Source organism: Anser cygnoides, chromosome 4 (genome assembly GCF_040182565.1).
Source record: "Anser cygnoides isolate HZ-2024a breed goose chromosome 4, Taihu_goose_T2T_genome, whole genome shotgun sequence".
NCBI lineage: Eukaryota > Metazoa > Chordata > Aves > Anseriformes > Anatidae > Anser > Anser cygnoides.
Window position 1 is genome coordinate 71520158 of NC_089876.1, and position 19860 is coordinate 71540017.

Genomic DNA, 19860 nt, shown 5'->3' on the forward strand with positions numbered 1-19860 from the left:
GCACCAGCAAGCGAATGAGGTCCTTGAAGGACAACATGGCTAATCTATTTAGCATTGAAAGTCTGAATAACACACATTTTTGTTTTGGAGACTCAGTTTCAAGAGATGAGGGGAATAAAGTTAAAAGGTATATAAATGCGCAGCATGTTTTTTCTTGATAAATACAGAGTTAAAATTCAGCTGCTTACTAAACCCCTCTTAAAGATTGGATCACTGAAGAAACAAACACTGGATAAGCTTTTAATATAATGATAAACTATTCTGCTTCTTTCTTTTTAAAGGAAGAAAACACCCCAGAGATTCTATGCAGGTTAAAAACAAACAACAAAAAAAACATGTGAAAGAGCCTCCCATGAATCCTTTCTTAATGGAGAAAAAGCCAGTCAGGACTCAGCAGTTTGATTTAAATAGCTTGCCTGTAGCAAACCAGTTGATAGCGGTCTCTGCTTTTTGGTTTGTGCGTGCCTTTCAGATAGGAGTAGCATATTGCAGTGAGCTTCAAGACATAATTTCTCAGAGTGATCCAAAGGCTGAAAATACTTGAGTGAGTCTCAGAGCATGGTGTCTGTAGCCAAAGTTATCAAAACCATTATGTTCAGGCAAGAGCCCAGAGATGAAGATATAAAAGGCTGTCCTTTGTTGTTTGATTACAAAATTGACAGCTCTGTGTTCGTGTCATTTCTCTTTATGGATATTGCTGGAGCCTGACATCTTATAGCTCAGTCATCTGAATTTTCCCTCTCCTTGAAAGGCTCTCCTGTCCTTTGCCAATTAGTCGCCTTCCCTGCGCTGCATGACAGTGCTGGTGACGTGCTCTCCCAGTCCCAGTTGCGCTGGCAGTTCAGGCGCCGGTTATTCCTGCTGCAGAATCTCTGCAGGCAAAGTAGCTCCATCGGTCTTCCTGCGGCGTGCCTTGGGGCATTGCCTGCCAAGCCTCTGTGATAGGAGTGTGCTCCCCTAGGTTTAACCAGAATACAAAGCTCCAGGCATTTTCAAGTAAGTGTGATCCTGCTTATTTTCAAGCGACCAGGTTTATCTGTTTATTTGAAGCAGTTTTATAGATTAATTCAGATTTTTTGTAATGATTCTTGATGTGAACTCAAATGTTATGTTCACAGCCAAGTATGTTCAGGTTTCACGTAGCAGATTTATGGAAGCAAAAAATGATGCGATTATGTACTTCAGGGTATTCCTGTTTAGTTTCTTTGGGGGAAAAAAACACACAGTTGAACAGTTAATAAAAGTTTTACGATACGACTATATTATGATATTTGAGTCATTAATTTCACTTCATAGTGTTTAGTTTGCTTGGCTGTTCGTTTATTGATCTCACTTCTTCCAGTAGGAGCAGCAATGGTTGTAGACATTCATTTCCAAAAAAGATCTGTGTTAGGAGGTAACCCCCTGCTCCCCTCTCCCACCCCCCCCCCCCCAAAAAAAAAATCCAAAAACTTTTATCTGAATAGAAAATTCGAGCAGCTGAAAATCACAATGATTTATAGGGTACATATGTATGCAGTGTTTTTCTGGGGAGGCAGAGAGGTGATGATTTGGTACGGGTCCTGAGAGGAATCCTAAAACTGTTGGGTGTAAGTACTATTTCTTTGAAATTAATCCTCTTCTCAAAAATCAAAAGAAAACTTTGCATTATACAGGCTCTTAGCATGCTTACTGTCCCATATTGGTGTTTATAGTCCAAATGTCCTATTTAAGGGACAGAGACCAAACCTTTTACTTCAGTAGTAGAGCAGTTTCTTGAGCAGATGGTCCCCAAAAGGTGACAGATCCTGCTCATGTCGTATCATCAAATGCTGTGTCCAGCAGGGGTGGGAGGTATTAGCTGCTACTTGGGGTTGTGTTTCAGTGGACAGGTGGAAGTAATGATGGCAACGAGAATGTCTTTGATGCAGTATTTAGCATGTGCTCTTTTCCTGAAGTGGGAGGATCAAACAACAGGAAGAAGTTTCCTCACTTGTAATATGAAGCCTGGTTTCTCAGCCAGCTTTCTGTCCAAAACTCTTCCTCTCTTTTTCTCAGGGAGGAAGAAGCTGGTGTCCATGACTTCCCTGTTGGTTTTGCTCCTCTGTGCAAGCAAAAGATAGGAAGTGCAGCCAGATCCAGGTCAAATCCTAGTCCCTTTAGGTGCGTCTGTACTCTCACAGGTGGGAGAGCCTGAGAGCTCCTACCCCTCCTGCGTAGTTAACAGCTTGGCTGTGCTTAGGGCAAGCAAAGTTAAGTCCCTGAGTCAGGGAAGCCTGGCTGTGGACCAGAGCTATTGCATATTTGGTTTATTGCCCCCATGAGTGATGTGCTCCAAGACCCTGGCAGCTGCCATTATGAATATAAACCAGATCCCACCAGGTATTTTGTTGAACGTAGCTGTCAGAGACAGCAGAAATGAAACTTGCTGTTCATGCTGGTCTTTGGTGGCTTTCATTGTCTCAGCTAATATCAAACAAAGAGCACTTATATGGTCCTTTTTTATTTCGGTGGCTAATACACAGCTTTGAAAGGGGTAGTGATTGCTTGCAGTTAAACCTCATCTAAGAGATTGAGAAGGTAAGCACTGAAAAGTGAGGACATCCTACTGGTCAAGTATCTATTGCTGCAACTGATTCGTAATCCGTTGTCTTGTGGTATACGTGCTCTTCACTGTAAACCTAAAACATAACTAAGTCACAAAAGGAGGTGATAGAAAATACAGATGCTATAAACTAAAGGAAAATATTACATGCGGAACCATATTTTTAATTTCTTTTGTGTTTCTTGTGACTCAGAAAACTGAAAACAATGGTGGAGGATGTGGGAAATGGACTCCAGTTTTGCATGCGTAGATGAGCTAACATTTGCAGTTACTTGGAGCTGTGAATGTAGGCTGCTCATATTTTTTGTATTAAAACTATTAGGCTACATTTTGGTTTGGAATTCAGCAGTAACACAGCATGTATATACGGTACGTTCAGAATAACAAGGGTCAGCTTCTGCATCTTCATTGTTTTAAAGGCATCTGTTAATTAGTCTGAAACATCTTGTTAAAATGTATTCGAGGTCAGCACTCCACAGGGAGCTGCTGATGTTACTGTATTACTTTTCCTGTTAAGGCTTGCTTGATTTGAAAGAAGAGAGCGTGGCCACCTCCCAGTGGCACCCGGCGTACCAGTTACTTGCTTCTAAGCATCAGGGAATCGTGCAGTGGCTGCTGGCAGACAGTGACTTGGCCTGTTAAACCATTCATGCATTTGCTGGTGGCTTGGTTGTGAAATCCTTGTCATCCAGGACGATGTACACAGATGTCTTGTGAAAGCTGAAGTGTATCAAACCACCAGAGTAGTGGTTAGGCAGCATTTGTGAATGTGACTACTATAATGCTTGTAATTATGCTGAATGTAGTATTAGGTACGGGTATTTACAATGAGCTAATATAAAGATTAAAAAAACAAAACAAAACAAAACAAAAACAACAACAACAAAACAAAACTGTGTTTTAAAAGTTTATTCTAGAGATATATTTGGTCAATTTTCCATAGACGTATGGGAAATCATACTGCATCGGTGTTCCTCTATTAAAAAAAGGAAAGAGCAAGTATAAAGAAATTCCTCTTTCATTTATTTAGATAGGTTTCACCTTAGTGGGTAGAAAGGAAAAGACTAAATATACTAAAATATTTTAAAATATTTGTTAATATTTAAAGCTAGACTGCAAGCCAGACTTCAGTTAACACAAGCACTGTTAGGTGTGATCTTTTAATTTATGTGGGTGACAAACTCAAAGGTGAGATGACCCAGATCTGATCGCGATCTTGTATTAGTGTAAAGCAGATGGACAGCGGCAGCTCCATGGGCAGCCACTATGACATTGTCAGCCCGAGATCGGAATTGTAGAAATTTACATATTCTAGATAAGAGGGTGAAACTTTATATTTCATGTTTCTAGTTTTGAAGGAACTGTAAAGGAAACCATGTCTTAGCTGGATTTCTACCTGTCCTCAGTTTCCTACCATCTCCTTTTCTTGTGCTCTGAAGGATGAAAAAAAGCTAAGTTAGGGCATAAGTTAAGGCTGCCTGGTGCTTCAGAAAAGGAACTCTCTGAACAGTACATCTGCTAATGGGGGTATACAACTGGGTCTCTGCAATAAATATACCACGGGGAATCTCTGGTGGTCTTCAAGCAGTGAAGAAACTGCCAGCATCTCTGGGGACAGTGCCTCTTGTTACAGAGAGTTTTCCTCTGTTTGGGATAGGCAGTAAATGTACTAATCTGATGATGAATTTTTGGCTCCCTTGGCTTTTTGAACTTTCTGGAATATAAAATTGAATTTCACACGTCCTTTTTATTTAAGGCTACATGAAAGCAAAAACAAAGGAAAGACCACCAACCCAGTAGGTTTTGTTTAGAGTCTCTGCATGTGTTGTGAACATTTGGCTTGTGAAGAGCTTCATGCAGAAAATAACACCCTAAAAGAAAAAAGGGTCTTAACCCTTTGCATTTGAGCAAAGGCTATCCTCAACCTCAAGTCATGAAGTACTAGATTTTTGTTTCCAAATAGGAGTTGCCTTCTGAATGAAGAATCAGACAAATCAATGTAGCCAGAATAAATAATAGAAATGTTGCTGGGAGGTGTAAGGGAAGGTTGCAATGCAACAGGACTTTAAAATTACGCAGACTTGAAAAAGGAGATAAGATAATGCCATTGCAGCAGATTTTAGAATTGAGTTAGGCACCAGATTAAAACTATACAAGAAGCAATCATAATCAAATAACAAACTCTAGGCTTCTGTTTCCCATATATGAATATAATGAAATAGTTTCTTACTTTCATTAGGAAAGTAAACATTTTTTTTTCTCAAAAACTTGTGTGATTTATTTACATTGTATGTTTTTTTTTTGTTTGCTTGTTTGTTTTTGAGGTGTGAGAGTTAAGATATTTATTTTTGTAAATGTCTCTGTAGAAATGTTTTCATGGCCTACAGAAACAAAAATCTTTTTTGAGTTCCAAGTTGAAATTCTTGCAGCAGGAGGGTACCGAAGAAATACTCTGTTTTGTTTTTCTCAGGTTAACTGTTTTTTCCCCCTATGTTTATACTGTGACACTCCATTGCATGTATGAAATCTTCAAATTTCTGTATAAACTGTATTTTTATTTCAAATCGTCAAATTTTGGGTTTGGACTGACTGAAAGTATTAAATCACCTAGATGTGTGAAAATATGTTTAAAATATTACTCAGCAAACTAATTGGTAACCTCCCGTACATCTTCCAGTTTCACCAGAGGTAGCAAAATTACACTAAAGGAATTTGAACTGGAGGCCACCTCCCATTTCTATTTTTTTTAAAATTTGTATTTATTTTTGTTTGTATTGAATAGGGAGCAGAAACAGAACAGGTCAGGGTGACTGGCTTTCCTCCCAGCCCCCCCACACCAACACGTACCTCTGGGACAGAGATCCCCTCTCTGAAAATGAGACTTGGACAAAGTGCAAATCCTTCATTTCCTGAAATCTCCTTGTTTAGACCAACAAACATGCAGGTCAGCGGGGAGGTTGCAGAACCGAAACTGAACACCGGCTCCACTTCTCTTGATCAATGAAGTGCAATTTGAAGCTCACGCTTGTATAACCAGTTTGGAGAACTGTCACAGGGAACAAAGCCTGGCCACTGGTTCCTGGAGATATTTGAGCAGCAAAAAGCTGTTCCTGTGTGTGTTCAGCTGAGTGCTGCTGTTTGAGGAGGCCAGGTGTTAATTTGGTGTAATAGTTAAGGCAGCAAATTCTCCTAGAATAGAGGCAGCATGTGCTGTCACTATGTTGCTAACTCGATTAAAAAAAAATATATATATATATATATGTAAAATTTGAGGTCTGCAGATGTTTACTGTCTCATAACAAATCAATTCTTGGTCTCTGAGAGTAAGGGAGTCTCTAGAAAATCAAGTCAGCAAAGAGTCCTCAGTGAACAATTATTGAAAAACTTTACTCAGGACTGGCCCCAAATACAGATAAAGAGCAGCAGCTGTAACTGGCTGTGATACCTAGTTGTATTTTCAGACACGAAAGACTGAATTTATACCCTCTGCCCTCACTGGGACGTAGTGCATACAAATATGTGTGTTGTCTTGACTTGAATGCCTTTGCAACATCACTGCTGTTTTTTGGATGGGAAGCTTTTTTTTTTTTTTTTTGGTTGGTAGAAACTGGTGCTAATAGTGCTTTGTTTAGCTGCATTTCAGGATGCTAATTAACAATTAGGCTTCACTGAGTGTTCTCTAGGATGTAATCAGATCTGTATTTTAAGCAAACATTTTTGTTTGTTTTTACTGAAGCGCTTGTTAGAAGTTAATGGGAGTTGAGTGCATCTGGGCCCAATCACGGACCTCTTCCCAAAGTGCCTAATTCAATTGATTGGGTTGTTTAGTAACAAGAAATACAACGTCAGCAGGATCTTAATTATTTAATCTAACCACAACATGATCATTATGAGTAATGTGTAGAAGTAGATCAAAACTCTTACGTTTATCTCCAAGTCTGAGCAGAAACACTGGAAAAGGAAGAGAGGTACCTCTTGTTAGTGTGTCTATATGTGATATTGTACAATTGTTGCCAAAGAATTACTGCTTGGCATAAGTCTCCATAAAAGATGTGCCACAGCATGATAGTAGCTAAAATTTTAGCTGTCAGTTTGCTCAAGTGTGATTGAATTACAATGTTCAAGTTAAAAGCACAATATTAAATGTAATTGATATGTCTTTCTGCTCTGTTGTAGATTACACCATTGTACTTGAACTGCAAGGCAAGATTTCTTGAAAATTGAGTTTCTCAGGTAAGAACTGAATTATTTCTTTCTGTTTCTTTGAAGTCCATGGTTGTTAAAAAGCACCAACATGTATTAAACACAGGACATTTACTGTTTATCAACTGCACTTTGGAAAGCTGAAAAAAACACCTGAGATGTTGATGGTGATGCAGGCTGTAGTAAACAGGCTACTTGAGAAAGACACAGCTATATGCTTTTGAATGATTTTACTATTTGGAATGCTTGGTACCTAGCATGTATTTCAAGCAAGGAATGGTGAAAAGTTGTCTTGATTTAAAAAAAAAAAAAAAAAAAAAAAAAAAAAGGGAGCCAGCTGAGAAAGTGGCCCAAGGGAATAGGCAGCACTCTGACACCAGTTTTTAGCACCATGACTCTTGCAGGTTGCTTGTCATGGTCCCTGTCTTATTTTCAGAGAGGCCTTGATAGACCTAAACTTCATGTTCAGGAAATGTCCTTAGTCCCCTTCAGGTTATTTCTAAATAATAGCATGCCTAGTAAGTTAAGTTGTCGTTTGACTGATCTCTCCCCTGGGATAAACAAGCAGTAGCACGGCAGAGCAAAAAATCAGCAGCTCTTTGTTTAAACAATCTGTTAAAACTCCTGCCGTGAGCGTAAGAAAAAGGATTTGGGGCTTTTCAGGAGGATTGCTGAAAGATTAAATAATTACTCTCTTCATTATGGGAGCAGCCCCAATTTGCTGGAGATGGCTCTGTAAAGCCATATACTCACAGCTGACATAAAACGTAAGCCTTTCTTACCTTTTCACATCATGGGGTAGGGGTTGTGTGTATTTTACTTCTAAGGCAGACTGGATACAACTCCAATAAGCAGTTCACACATTTCTAAATAAAAGAGAGAAATCCACTAATATGATAACCATTTAAGAAACACGAAGCTAGCCTTTAAGTTATAAACTGTCAATCCAGTTTTCCAACTGAATGAAAACTTTCTAAGCTGCTCGATGTACGGAGCCTTTGCCATCCTTACAGTTTATTCTGTTTGTAAACATCTATCTCATCTTAGAACTTACAAACAAAATACAGAAAGTTGTTGAAATTGGATAATGAAAAACTTTCCATACACAGATAACTCTTCCTGACCCTACAATATTCTGTTACCTTGCCTGAGTGTCATAAAGAGCCTGAAATTGAGAAATTGTGTTGAAACTCCTTTGGGCTTGCATTCTTGGAACATTTCCTAGAGCAATTTCACGACTTAATTTGCATTTGGTGTTGGAGAATTTATAAGACTCTGGTGCTTTGTTACTTGTGCCTAGGTTTTGAAAGGAGAAAGAATGGATGCCTGTTAAGTTTAAAATAAAATTGTAGCCTTTTCTTATAAAAATGGACATTACCATTGAAGTGCCAGTAAGTTTGTGGAGGTATTTAGAACATTCAATTATCTCTTATCTTCTAAAGTTTGAGCTAAACAAATAAATTTAACATAAACTTTTCTAGTTTTATCCTCATTTATTTTGAAACCTGGTCTACAAAAAATTAAGACCATTACAATTCCATTCATTTTCTGTTTTTCCAAATCTTTGTCTTGCCATGCCTCTGAGAAACCATTTTCTTGTTTAGATGTTCAAGCACTTTTAAAGCTGATTTTAGAAATAGTGCCTTTTGAAATACTTTTTTTTTTTTATGCTGTTTGTTTTGAATACTTTTAAGGTTAGCAATCTATTTACTGTGTGTAATTGCATGATAGTAAATGCTGGGCCTGCTTCTCCGCTATTACTGCTTACAGTTTGTCTGCCTCAATGTGATAAAAATGAGTACAAAAGTAATAGTACCAATTTAATTGCATGGCTGTAGACATCACATTTGGTCGTATATCTGCATAGATATAAATGGCTTTACCGTTCACACTGAAGACCTTCTGAAGGCTGAGTTACTCTATGCTTAAAATGTCTCTGGAAAAGGGGTTATGTTGAACATCTTACATTGTGTGATAAGTGATTTCAATCATTTTAGAAACAAAATGCACTAGTAAGTTGTACACAGAAAGGACTACGAATAGATACAAAGAATTGCCTAGAAAAATTATGTAATATTCCTTACTTTCAGCATTATACTTGCATATGACACAAGAATTTTGAACTGGCATACACTGTATTGTAAGTTTCTGCCTGTAAAACACTATAGAATATTGTCCACTCTTTTGGCAATAACATTTTAACATTTGACCATTTATAACTGAAGTCAAGCTGAGGTTTCAGTGACTACTTACATTTTGAATGCCCTCCCAATGTGATGGTTGAAGTAGCTCCAATGTAGCTCCAGCACCAGTACAGCTGGTGTCTGCTACTGCTTTGCGAGTATAGGGAACTGTTGTACTTCAATGGCTATGTATAAATATTTTATTGTATATCTGCACTACCACTTGTTACCTTTTCATATCATGTATTATTGACATACAGTAACAAAAGGTGTGGTCTTTCATGCATTGTGCATCTGATAAACCTATCTGAGCTTGATTTAGCTTTGAGAAGGACTTAAACTTAATTGTGGTATTCCGCAGATATTTGTTTTGTGGTGAGAAGAAATACTATTAATAATAATGTTAAACCTAGTAACTTCAACAACTGGTATGATTTTCTCCTAATATTTCACATGGAGCCAATACAGCTGAGAAGCCTGTTTTCTTTTATTCCTTATGAATCATCAGCAGAACTGGATATCCTCCCCCAGCCCTGTGAGCAATCAGTATTATGGAATAACCTTGGCAATACTCAGAAAAATGTTGCATCGTGGCCTGGGCTTGAAACCACTCTGATTTTTGATTTGGCTTTTATTGAGTCTGTAAAGAGTTGTCTTGGGGAGAAAAAAAAAAACACCTGAAATCTATTTATTTTGGCTAGGGTAGATCAGGGAGGTGGTGGGGGAAGGAGGAGGAGGAAGCTGTCATGTGGTTTAGCATTGTAAATTGGTGTCACAAACAGGGTCATGAGAAAAGTAGTGGTAGTCCAAGGGAAACGGAGGGTGAGGACAGGACTATAGGGATGGCACTGGGAGAGGAGAGCAGAGTAGTCCCTTTGGTGGCAGTCAGGTAGCTCAACTCACCTGTCTCAGAAAACTTTCTTGTAAGTTGGTGAGGCGTCTTCCAGTCTGCTGAGAAGGGCAGAATAAATTGGTGAGTGCCTCTTGAGTGTCAGACCCCATGAAACATCTCCATCACACTGGCTCCAAAGGAGCATATTCCCCGAGACTCTCTTCAGCTCAGAGATCTTTTTAAGACTCCTGTTCTTCCTCCTCCCTGATCCTTTTGGCAGATTGAATTTGCATTACCCTCTGGGGAGTTGATTAATTTCCTATCATTGGCCCAATCCTACAAACCCTTGCACTCAAAGTTGGCAAATGTAACATTGCATCTAAGTGTAGATAAATCTTACTCCTGCACGTTTGACTTAGGGCATGTTTAATATGCCCAAACTGTGTGTGCTTGCTGAATAAGTGGCACTAGAATGTGAAATCTACCATAGTAACAGCATGATTCTGTATAGAACTAAATGATTTTTTTTAAATAAACAGTTTTTACCATATGCCTTACTATCATAATTTTAAATTAGATTTGCTTAAAATGGAAATCCAGATTCAAGCTGACATCATAACATATGACTTCCAGTAGCAATGAAAATTGAAAACATGAGACAAGGGCATTAATCACTGGATAGTTTATAAGCTTGTCTGGAATGTTCATCTTAAACGTTAACACTGTTTTATTATATACAGTAACAGTATAAAGTCAAAATTTATGAATACTGTGGGTGTCTAAGATAAGGTATTCAGGCTCATTTTACTGTACTTACCTCTGGCTCAAATCTTTTGAACCTTCAGTTATATGCACAGAGCTACTTGCACACACAACTTACTGCTTTTAGTAGGGCTGGAAACATGCACAAAATACTAGGGTTCTGATTTGGCAGCTAGACTTGTATGAACTCAGAAATCTGTTTGTACGTTATGTGAATGCATCTGTGAAGCTATCATCAATTTTTGTATTAATAGCAATTTAAATGTTGGTTTGGAGTTTTGCTGGTAGTTCTTTCTTGTAAAGACAGTTATTGTAGTGTTGAATGTAGTTTAATACAGAGTATAGTGTCTTACGTGATACGCATAATTGACTAGGGCTGCATCAAGACATCTGAAAAGATGTTTGATTAGAGTTATCACTTTAAACCATTTTGCAGTTTCATTCATTTTTGGAGTCTTAAAGTATTTTCATTGTTTTGTTTGTAGCCGGTATTTTATAATTAACAGCATAAGGTACAAAATGTGATAGTTTGAAAAGGAAGAAATTTAAGAAAGTTGAAATAACTTTCACTCCATCTCAAATTTAGAATGCTTCCTTCTATAATACATTCAGTATACCTGTGACCTTATCAGTGTATCCCAGAGCATTCAAAATTTGACATCATATATCATTGATTTCTTTGTAGTTTGGCAAAACACAAGGGAAGGTGGCATCATTGCTTTTCAAACTGTTCACCGTGGCTGCTGAGGGTCTGTTCTCTTGCCTTGAAGAATACAGCTCTTTCTCTTTCTGCCCTCCTGGTATACAAGTTAAAACTTTGCTTGTGGTATTTGTGTCTGCTTTGTTTTGGTCTGTGCCTTTTTATTGTGACTTTACAATATTAAACATGATCAGTCTTGCTTTACTTTTCCAGCTCCAGAATATGCAAAAGTCAGCTTGAATGTTTAAAAAATGTGGGGTCAAAATATGATCTCACATTATCAGAAAGACTTGCATGTTGTGCCAAGTGCTTTTGCATATATTAGGCAGATGTATTTAGGCCACCATCAGAAAACCATTTCTAATGATAGCCTTAGGGAGGAAGGTGTAGCTTATCAGAAAGGGACAACATGAGGATAATTTTGGCGGTTACCTGGATGTTTCAAAAACTGTCTCGTTTCCACCACAAACCCTTCTCTTTTTGATATACCCCAGGAAAGAGAAAGCATAAGGCTTGCTCAAACATTATGCAATTTGTGGAGCGGTATGCAAGCAAGCTGCAGCAAGAGGTACAAACTTGCTAGGGCCCAGCATGTAAATGAAGAACGTCTGATGGCTAATTGTAGGTCAAGCTGAGTGCCTGGATGGGACTCCTCTTAACTGCACGCTTTAATTCCCTACTCAGGAAAAATACCCACCCATCCCCAGTCCCCCACAAAATCACCCTTCCTAATGAGATTAAGTTGATAGCTGGAGCTCAAATGTCTCACTTGTCAATGGGAGAGCTCTTAGTTCCTATGCAGCTTGAGCCTGTGATTTCAAAATAAATATAAATGCTTTTATAGGTGAAAATGAGCTTATTTGACAGTGAGATGGTTGTAGCTTTTATATTTTTTCTTTATTGGGTAGTTCCAGTAGTAAACTGAATTTATTGAAATAAAGCTATGAAAAGGCTTTAGTTGCCTGTTGTGAATGATATTTTTAAAGAACTCCACTCTTTGCCTGTTATTTTAATGTAAGGTAAAGGGTGCAACATGTATATGCGTATTGTTTGAAGGCTTTGAATGGCTTGTCTGTCTGATCCATTTTAATAGATTCCAGCATTTTTCCATGACATCATTATTATAACAGACTTCCTAGCAAATATGAACAGCTGCTGTGTATTTTTTTCCTGTGTTTTATATTAAAACTGTAACAGCTTTTCTGTTCTCTACAAATGACAGCAATAGGCTTGCCTGTAAAACAAAATGGGAAAAAAAAAAAAAGTCAAAGTAAGGAGCTGTGATACTGTTAACAGGCCAGTAATGTAACAGGTCCCCATGTATGAATCGTTTCATAATGCAATAAGGGATTACTTATGCTGCTGTCATACTGGTCAAAGGTTGGTCGCGTTTCCTTCTCCCCCTTGCCCTGATCTAAACTGTGCATCATTAAAGATGATGAAAACAGTATTGTACTCAGCTTCCTGGCCCAGATGGCAATTTGCATGAAGTATTTTATTGTACTTTTTTTTCTAATATAATTATTATGCAGACTGCACAGAGAGGTTTAAAAGTTCCTTCCAATTCTTATAGTTCAGGTCAAGGAGACTTACTTCATTGTTTCTCTGTGTATCCAGGAGTTCAGTGATGCTTTAGAGGCCACTTTACAGAGAGACTATAGTATTAAATAAAACTGGGATTTTTTCTCTATCATTGTTACGCCTAACTTTCTATCTGGCTCCATCTGTAAATAGCTAGATTGTTGTTATATTGCATTTTGTCTGGAATACCTTGACTGGAGTCTCAGTATCTTTTAGGTGGTGATTTGGATGAGGAAACTGAGTGTACCCTCAGTAAGTTCGCAGGCGACACCAACATGGGGTGAAGTGTCAATCTGCTGGAGGGTAGGAAGGCCCTGCAGAGGGACCTGGACAGGATGGGTCGACGGGCAGAGGCCAGTGGTTTGAGGTTCAATATGGCTAAGTGCTGGGGCCTGCACTTCGGCCACAACAACCCCATGCAGCGCTACAGGCCTGGGGCAGAGTGGCTGGAAAGCTGTGCAGAGGAAAAGGATCTGGGGGTGTTGGTTGATGCTCGCCTGAGCATGAGCTGGCAGTGTGCCCAGGTGGCCAAGAAGGCCAACAACATCCTGGCCTGTGTCAGGAATAGTGTAGCCAGCAGGACCAGGGAGATGATCTGTACTCTGATCTGGTGAGGCTGCACCTCGAGTACTGTGTTCTGCTTTGGGCCCCTCACTACAAGAAGGACGTTGAGGCCCTGGAACATCTCCAGAGAAGGGCTACAAAGCTGGTGAAGGGCCTGGAGCACAAGTCCTGTGAGGAGTAGCTGAGGGAACAGGGGTTGTTGTGTCTGGAGAAGAGGAGGGGCCTTATTGTTCTCTGCAACTGCCTGAAAGGAAGGTGTGGGGAGCTGGGGGTCAGCCTCTCCTCATAGATAACTAGTGATAGGACTAGAGGGAATGGCCTCAAGTTGTGCCAGGGGAGGTTCAGGCTGGAAATGAGGAGACATTTTTTCTCAGAAAGAGCAGTCAGGCATTGGAATGGGGTTGGCCAGGGAGGTGGTGGAGTCCCCATCCCTGGGGGTGTTCAAGGAAACGTTGGACTTGGTGCTTAGGGACATGGCTTTGTGGGTGGTATTGGTGGTAGGGGGATGGTTGGACCAGATGATCTTGGAGGTCTTTTCCAACCTTTATGATTCTATGAGTACGAACTGAATACGAGGTCTGCTATGTTCCAGTAAGCAATTGATGTAACAGAACTAAGAAGTATATCGTTTACATGGTTCTAGATAGCAACATGCAGTGCTGCACAGAATAGCAAGATGCTTGTTGGTCAGTCCTGGCATCCAGTAAGCCAGAAGTTAACAGTCAACTTGTGTCTCACCTGGGTGCTCTACCTTGAGTAAGGAGACAACGCTGGTAACGGCTGCTCAGAGTGGCCAATCTGACTGGGGATGACCTAATTTACAGACTGACCAAGCCCTGTGACGTAGTATGGCCATAAAAAGGTTCATGGTCAATTAATGCTGTTACTGTAGTCCCATGTCTTTTGTAGTGCTTTGTCTGTGTGTGTGTGGGGGGGGGGGGGGGGGCGGGAAATCTAGCAACTAAGCACCTCTTGTCTTCCTGACTCAGAGGGATTGGTTATGCACCAGGTAGGTGATTGTGAGCTGGCTGAAAAGTAATAAAAGAAAATCAATGCTAATCTTGCAATAAGAAACTAGATAAGGACAGGACTACGTTGTCCCTGTCTGTGGTGTTCATCAAATGGATGCCCATTTTGTGTCTGCATATAAAGAAATAATTTCATAAAAGATACAACTAATGCCTTCTGGGGACTATCAGTTGCAAGGCCTTCTTTTTCATCTGGCAGGAACTTTACAAAAGACTGCCTGACCTGTTCTACAAACGTGTCCTAAAGCAGATTTTGAGGCACATAAAGATAATAATATTATTAACCCAAATGTGGCAGAATGTGTGAAAATTACTCTCAGGTCTGTAGTCACAGAAAGCTGAATACAGCCGGTGCAGTATATAATGTAGCTGCCTACAAAAAAAAAAAAAAAAAAAGAAGTAATTCTTTTAAACATTTGGCACTCCATAGTACCCAGTGACTAATGTTTGGTGTCCATGTCTATGGGTTTCTGTGCCATACAGCACTCTGGGTAGGAGGACACTTTCAAACCCAACCTAGTTTTGAAGGTCAGCCCATGTTGGCAGGGTGATATTATTAACACAAATACAATTTCATTCCAACAATAAAAGATTTCTGAAGGTTCTTTTTTATGATTATCTTCTTCTTTACACTGAAAGGAATATAAAAATAAAAGTAATAAAAAAAAATCTGATGTCCAATGAAACAATCCACGTATAATTTTTACTTTTTTTTTTTTCCCCTAACAGATAATTAGAAAGCAAAATGAAGAAACTCCATGTTATATAGAAAGTATTTTCTGATTGTAATTCTTATCATACCTCTTCACCCCTGAGGGAAATATCTTGTCATTGTTCATTGTTCTAAAGTTCACCAATATGGGGGAAGATATAGGGACTTACTTGTACTGATTTTATCTTACTGCATTTTATATGCAGAAATTATTTTTTTCTTTCCCCTTTCCTCAACTTCCATATCATTTTAGAGATTTTTGTTCCCTGGCATTTTATTTTAGTCAGTTTGGCTTGTATGTGATGTACCAACATGTTGTGGATGGTTTTACTCGTTCATTTCAGTAAATAAACTTCTGTACAAAGGTTTTTCCATTCCTTCCCCCAAAAGTAAGTTCAAGAGAGTACCTGTTATTTGCATAAATATATACTTTAATAGATCTTAAATCTGTTAGACATAAATATTAGCCAGCGTATAAATGTTTTGTCTACAAAAGATAATATTTTATTATCTATAAAGATATTTTATAGATATTTTTCTTATTTTTAACATATAAATTATCAGGCATCCTATAGAGATGATACACTGCCATAGAAAACAATTTCACAGTCATTCATTGATATAATTTACAATATATACAATATCAAGTCATTTAATAATAATGACCACATCCGTTCTGATCTTAACAGCAAAGCAAAATTATGGAGATTCTGTAAAACAAACAAACAAAAAAAAAAACAACTGTAGTTGCACCACTAAATCAAAAAAAATATTGTTCATGTATTTGTGATTTGAATACAAAGAGATCTGGGAAATAACTTCTGCCCTTCATCAAAGATGTTTCACATTTTGCTATGTGGAACTCTGAAATAAAACTCAGAATGTATTTTGGTAATAGAGTACAACCAAAAAAAGGTAATTCACTGAAAAATTACTTAACAGTGTTTTTCCTATTCAGAGGTGCCTTAGAAGGTTAAACCTGAAATGCCTATGCTAATGAAAGTATGAACATTTCAGTGAAAGATGGCAATACTTGAATGCAGTATATTCTATACATAAATAATAGTAAATTGATGTTGACAGTGAGCATTGATTTTCTCGTGTACAGTACAGGTGTTTTTCAACTACAGTTGTGATAAAGTTTGTGGTAGACCATGGGAAGAGAGAAGTATGTTTTAATTAGCTGAACATGAGTTTTCAGATTCTTATTGTGTATCCTTGCTACAGTCCCTGAGCATGAAGCAGGTCAGTCAGCTGTTTCATCCCTTCAATCATAGAATCCCGTAGAATCTGATTTTATGATCCAGAAATAATCGGAGTATCAAAATATGTAAGACACAAAGACCTATCTGAGACCCACACAGTATTTGAAAGGCTTTGAATGTTCCTCGTTATAAACCCTTTAGAGTGCTGTTCACACGATGGAGTACCGCTTGCCAGGACCAGTCCTTATGGTAAGCCTGGCAGTGTTGCCACAATGTAGGAGAAAGTTTGTGGATGTATCTTTACCTGAAAATATCATTATCTCATTAGTCCTAGTAGAAATCTCATACTGGGATTGTTTTACTGCTCTTTTAGTAGAGACTTGGTGTTTTGTGCTCCTGATATTTTCTAATATTGTTGTATTGGTCTTATTTGGAGGGTATTTTGATGGTTGGTCTTAATGGTAGTAAGGAGGCTTGGGGCTCTTTTTGTGGTTTTTATTTTATTTCTTTATCACCCTCAGCTTCAGGCTGACCTATGATGGCAATGAGTGTAATTTATAACAGTTGTTGCCTTTAAAACCAGTAGACTGTGAGACAAAATGCTACTGACCAAAATTCTATACTGCAAGCCATCAGTACAAATAAAATGTGATAGTGTTACTGTTGTAGTCCTGATGTTCAAAGACTTAAGTGGGGCAGGGTTGGTAGGGAGTGGTAATATCTTTTATTAGATGAATCAATATAGCTGAAAAAAGAAACCCAAACAAACAGGCTTTCAGACAACCAAGCCCTTCTTCAGGTCTGTGCAAGAAAGGCGTTCTGTGCCCAAAAGCTTGTCTGTTTTTTCCAAGTGGATCAGTTGGTTCTATAAAAGATATTACCTCGTCTTGACTGAAATATTAGCATTCCTGTTGGCAGGGCTAGCAGAAAAATCAGCCACTACATGGGCATGGTGCTTTTGTTCTATTTTGTACGCTATAACTGTTCATGCTTTACCTGCCCTGCATGTCTCAGACATGGGGTCCTCCATTTAGACAGAAAAGGAGAAAATGTTCAAGTACAAAGATGACTCCTTAGACTGTCAACACTCATCAGAGAGTTTATGGCTTTCCTCAGCTTTAATCTTTACGCAGAGAGGAAATTTTGTCTTCTGTGGATTCTGTTTCGTCGCTGTTTGAGAGACATATGTCCCAATCTCCTGTTAATGCTAGTCTTCCTTACGTGGCCAGCTCATGACTGGAAGAGTTACAGGAGGGAAAATCATTCCCTGGGCATAGCTCTGCTTTTCTGATGAGTCTGATTTGTGATGTGCTTAGGCCTGGGGCAATGATGCTTGCCCAATAGCTGCTCATAAGTTTCTTGCCTAGTTTTAGAAAGGGCTCACCAAGCACAAAATAGAAGACAAAAATCTTTCCTGTCTTCATGGAAAGTGGGTCTAAAGTGGTCTGCTGTAACGTAAAAACAAAAGGAGCAATGTTTCCAGCTAAAGCGCCAAACATCTTGGAGTCAAATGCGGAAAATGTTTATAGTGTTGTATAGTTTTATTACTACAGACTGAAGGAAAACAGCTTATTGAATGACTTTTGGGGACTAGACTTTGTACCAGTGGACTACCAAATAGTGGACAAAGGAAAACATCTTTGCTGTGGGGTGGGAGTGGGGAATGGGTAAGACTACTCAGCTTCCTTGTACAGTGTATGAAAACAAATGCTGGTTTTGAACTCATTGAGGGCCCTAAATGCACTGGGGGGGAGGGATTTGGTCATGATGCTGGGAGGCTTTGTGGGTGCCTGTGGGCACACAGCTTACCAGGCTGGAGGTCCTGCCAAGTCCTCCCACAGGGACACTGAAAACAGCATTTGTGGAGCTGTTTCCTCTCCATTCCTCCACTCCCAAGGTACTTCATATAAAACCTGCTTATCTGGGATTGTTTATCTGCCGTTCCTCTAGCTATGAAAACACCTGGTGTTTCCTTGGTGCAGTGGGCACTGCCACATGCAGAGTGGTTACTTCTCTCTGGATCATGTGTGATAGCTCTAGTTCTTGTACCATTCTTGGTGGGATTTGTCTCTTCTGGAGCAATAAGTGTTATTAAAGTGAAGTTCAGTTACAAGCTCATTGGTGTGCTTTGTTTAATTGTTTTTAGTGTCTTTGCTGCTTTTACAGTGCTATACAGTCTTCAGCAACTAACAGATATTAGTAACTGCAGGGTGAATCCAGGGCTACCATGCAGTCCTGAGACAGCCTGGCTTTTCTTTCTTGTGCAACAAGGGAACAAATTGTTCTCTCAGCCTGTTGCAGAATGAGGTGCGAATAAGTTGTCCTGTCATTACGAGAAGCTGGACCAGAGAGCAAGGCTGAAGCCAGGGCCTGAAAAATGTATCCTGTGCCTACGTGTCAGGGCAAAAAAATACTCGGGCTGCTGTTCTCCCTGTTGTGTTCATAGGCAGTGATTAAGGCGGACTTGGATTTGAACATGAAAAAAGGATATCTCTGTTAAGCCTGACAAGTGGACTAAAAAAAAGTGAGGAAAGAAAGGTGTGAAGGAAGAAAAGGTTGTAACTGTTTTCTCAGATGATGCTTTCATGTAGTGTGTTCTGTCCCCATTACTTCTAGGCACCTGGATGAAAAATTTATTCCTTGTTTGGTCTTAGTTGCTGTAAGCTGGTCCACTTCCTCCTGTAGATCCCTAAATATCTTTGAAGCCTGTAAGCTCAACAACTTTCACCTCTGACCGTTCAACAGACACTAATCTGCTGAGTCTTCTGTTCTAAGCTCTGTGCTCTGAATCCTGCCCTCCCCTATCACTGGGGTTTCTTTGGCTGTGCTATTGCGTGTCTGAGATGAGCAGAAGAAGGGTGGGGTGCTTCTTGATATTGGCTTCCAGGTGGGAAGTGACAAATCAACTTGAAAAAAGCCTGAACCCTACTGGCCCATAGCAAAGGAGGTGGAAGGTGTTCTTTCTGTTTGAATTCTGTGGTAGTGGGAGCAGGCATGTTTTCATTGTTCTACCGCTGCTATGTTGCGCACCATCCCTACGAGCAGCCCTTCCTGGATGCTTTCATTGCGTCTGGTGTGGTTCTTATTAGCCACTGTGATCTGCTACAGTTTGGCACGCATGTCTGCAGCTGAAGAGGTATCAAAAAATTGTTTACTTGCTTATGAACATGAGAAGCCAGCTGTAATGTTTACTCCACATTCATGTTTGGAAGATCATTTTGCAGCCAAAAGAAAGCTTAACTCTGGAGACCTCTTGGCATTTGTCAAGTTGAGTGGGTGGATAAGCTTCTATTTTGCAAAGCTTGATTAAAGCACATGTGCTGAGGCACAAAGATGGGGAAGAAAAACAATGCACGTGTAGTGTGAAGTACTGTTTGGGAGCTGAAATGCAAATAGAATAGAATGGTTCAGTTGAAAGAGACCTACAAAGACCATCCAATCCAACTTCCTGACCACTTTAAGGCTAAACCAGAAGTTAAAGCATAGTGTTAATATATTTAGTGGCA

The 19860-nt window shown here is 39.3% G+C and overlaps 1 protein-coding gene across 21 annotated transcripts in view; it reads left to right on the forward strand.

Annotated features, from left to right (window-relative positions):
- BMPR1B (bone morphogenetic protein receptor type 1B) overlaps nucleotides 1-19860 on the forward strand; it is a 254525-nt gene that overhangs the window by 87999 nt on the left and 146666 nt on the right. For 18 of the 21 annotated variants that reach the window (XM_048049459.2, XM_048049469.2, XM_048049464.2 and 15 more), the window contains one exon: nucleotides 6761-6817. The gene's annotated coding sequence lies outside the window, so the exon portion shown is untranslated. Of the gene's footprint in view, nucleotides 1-6496; nucleotides 6553-6760; nucleotides 6818-19860 lie in introns of those variants that run through there. The other 3 variants (XM_066996385.1, XM_066996383.1, XM_066996380.1) reach the window with 2 other exon arrangements.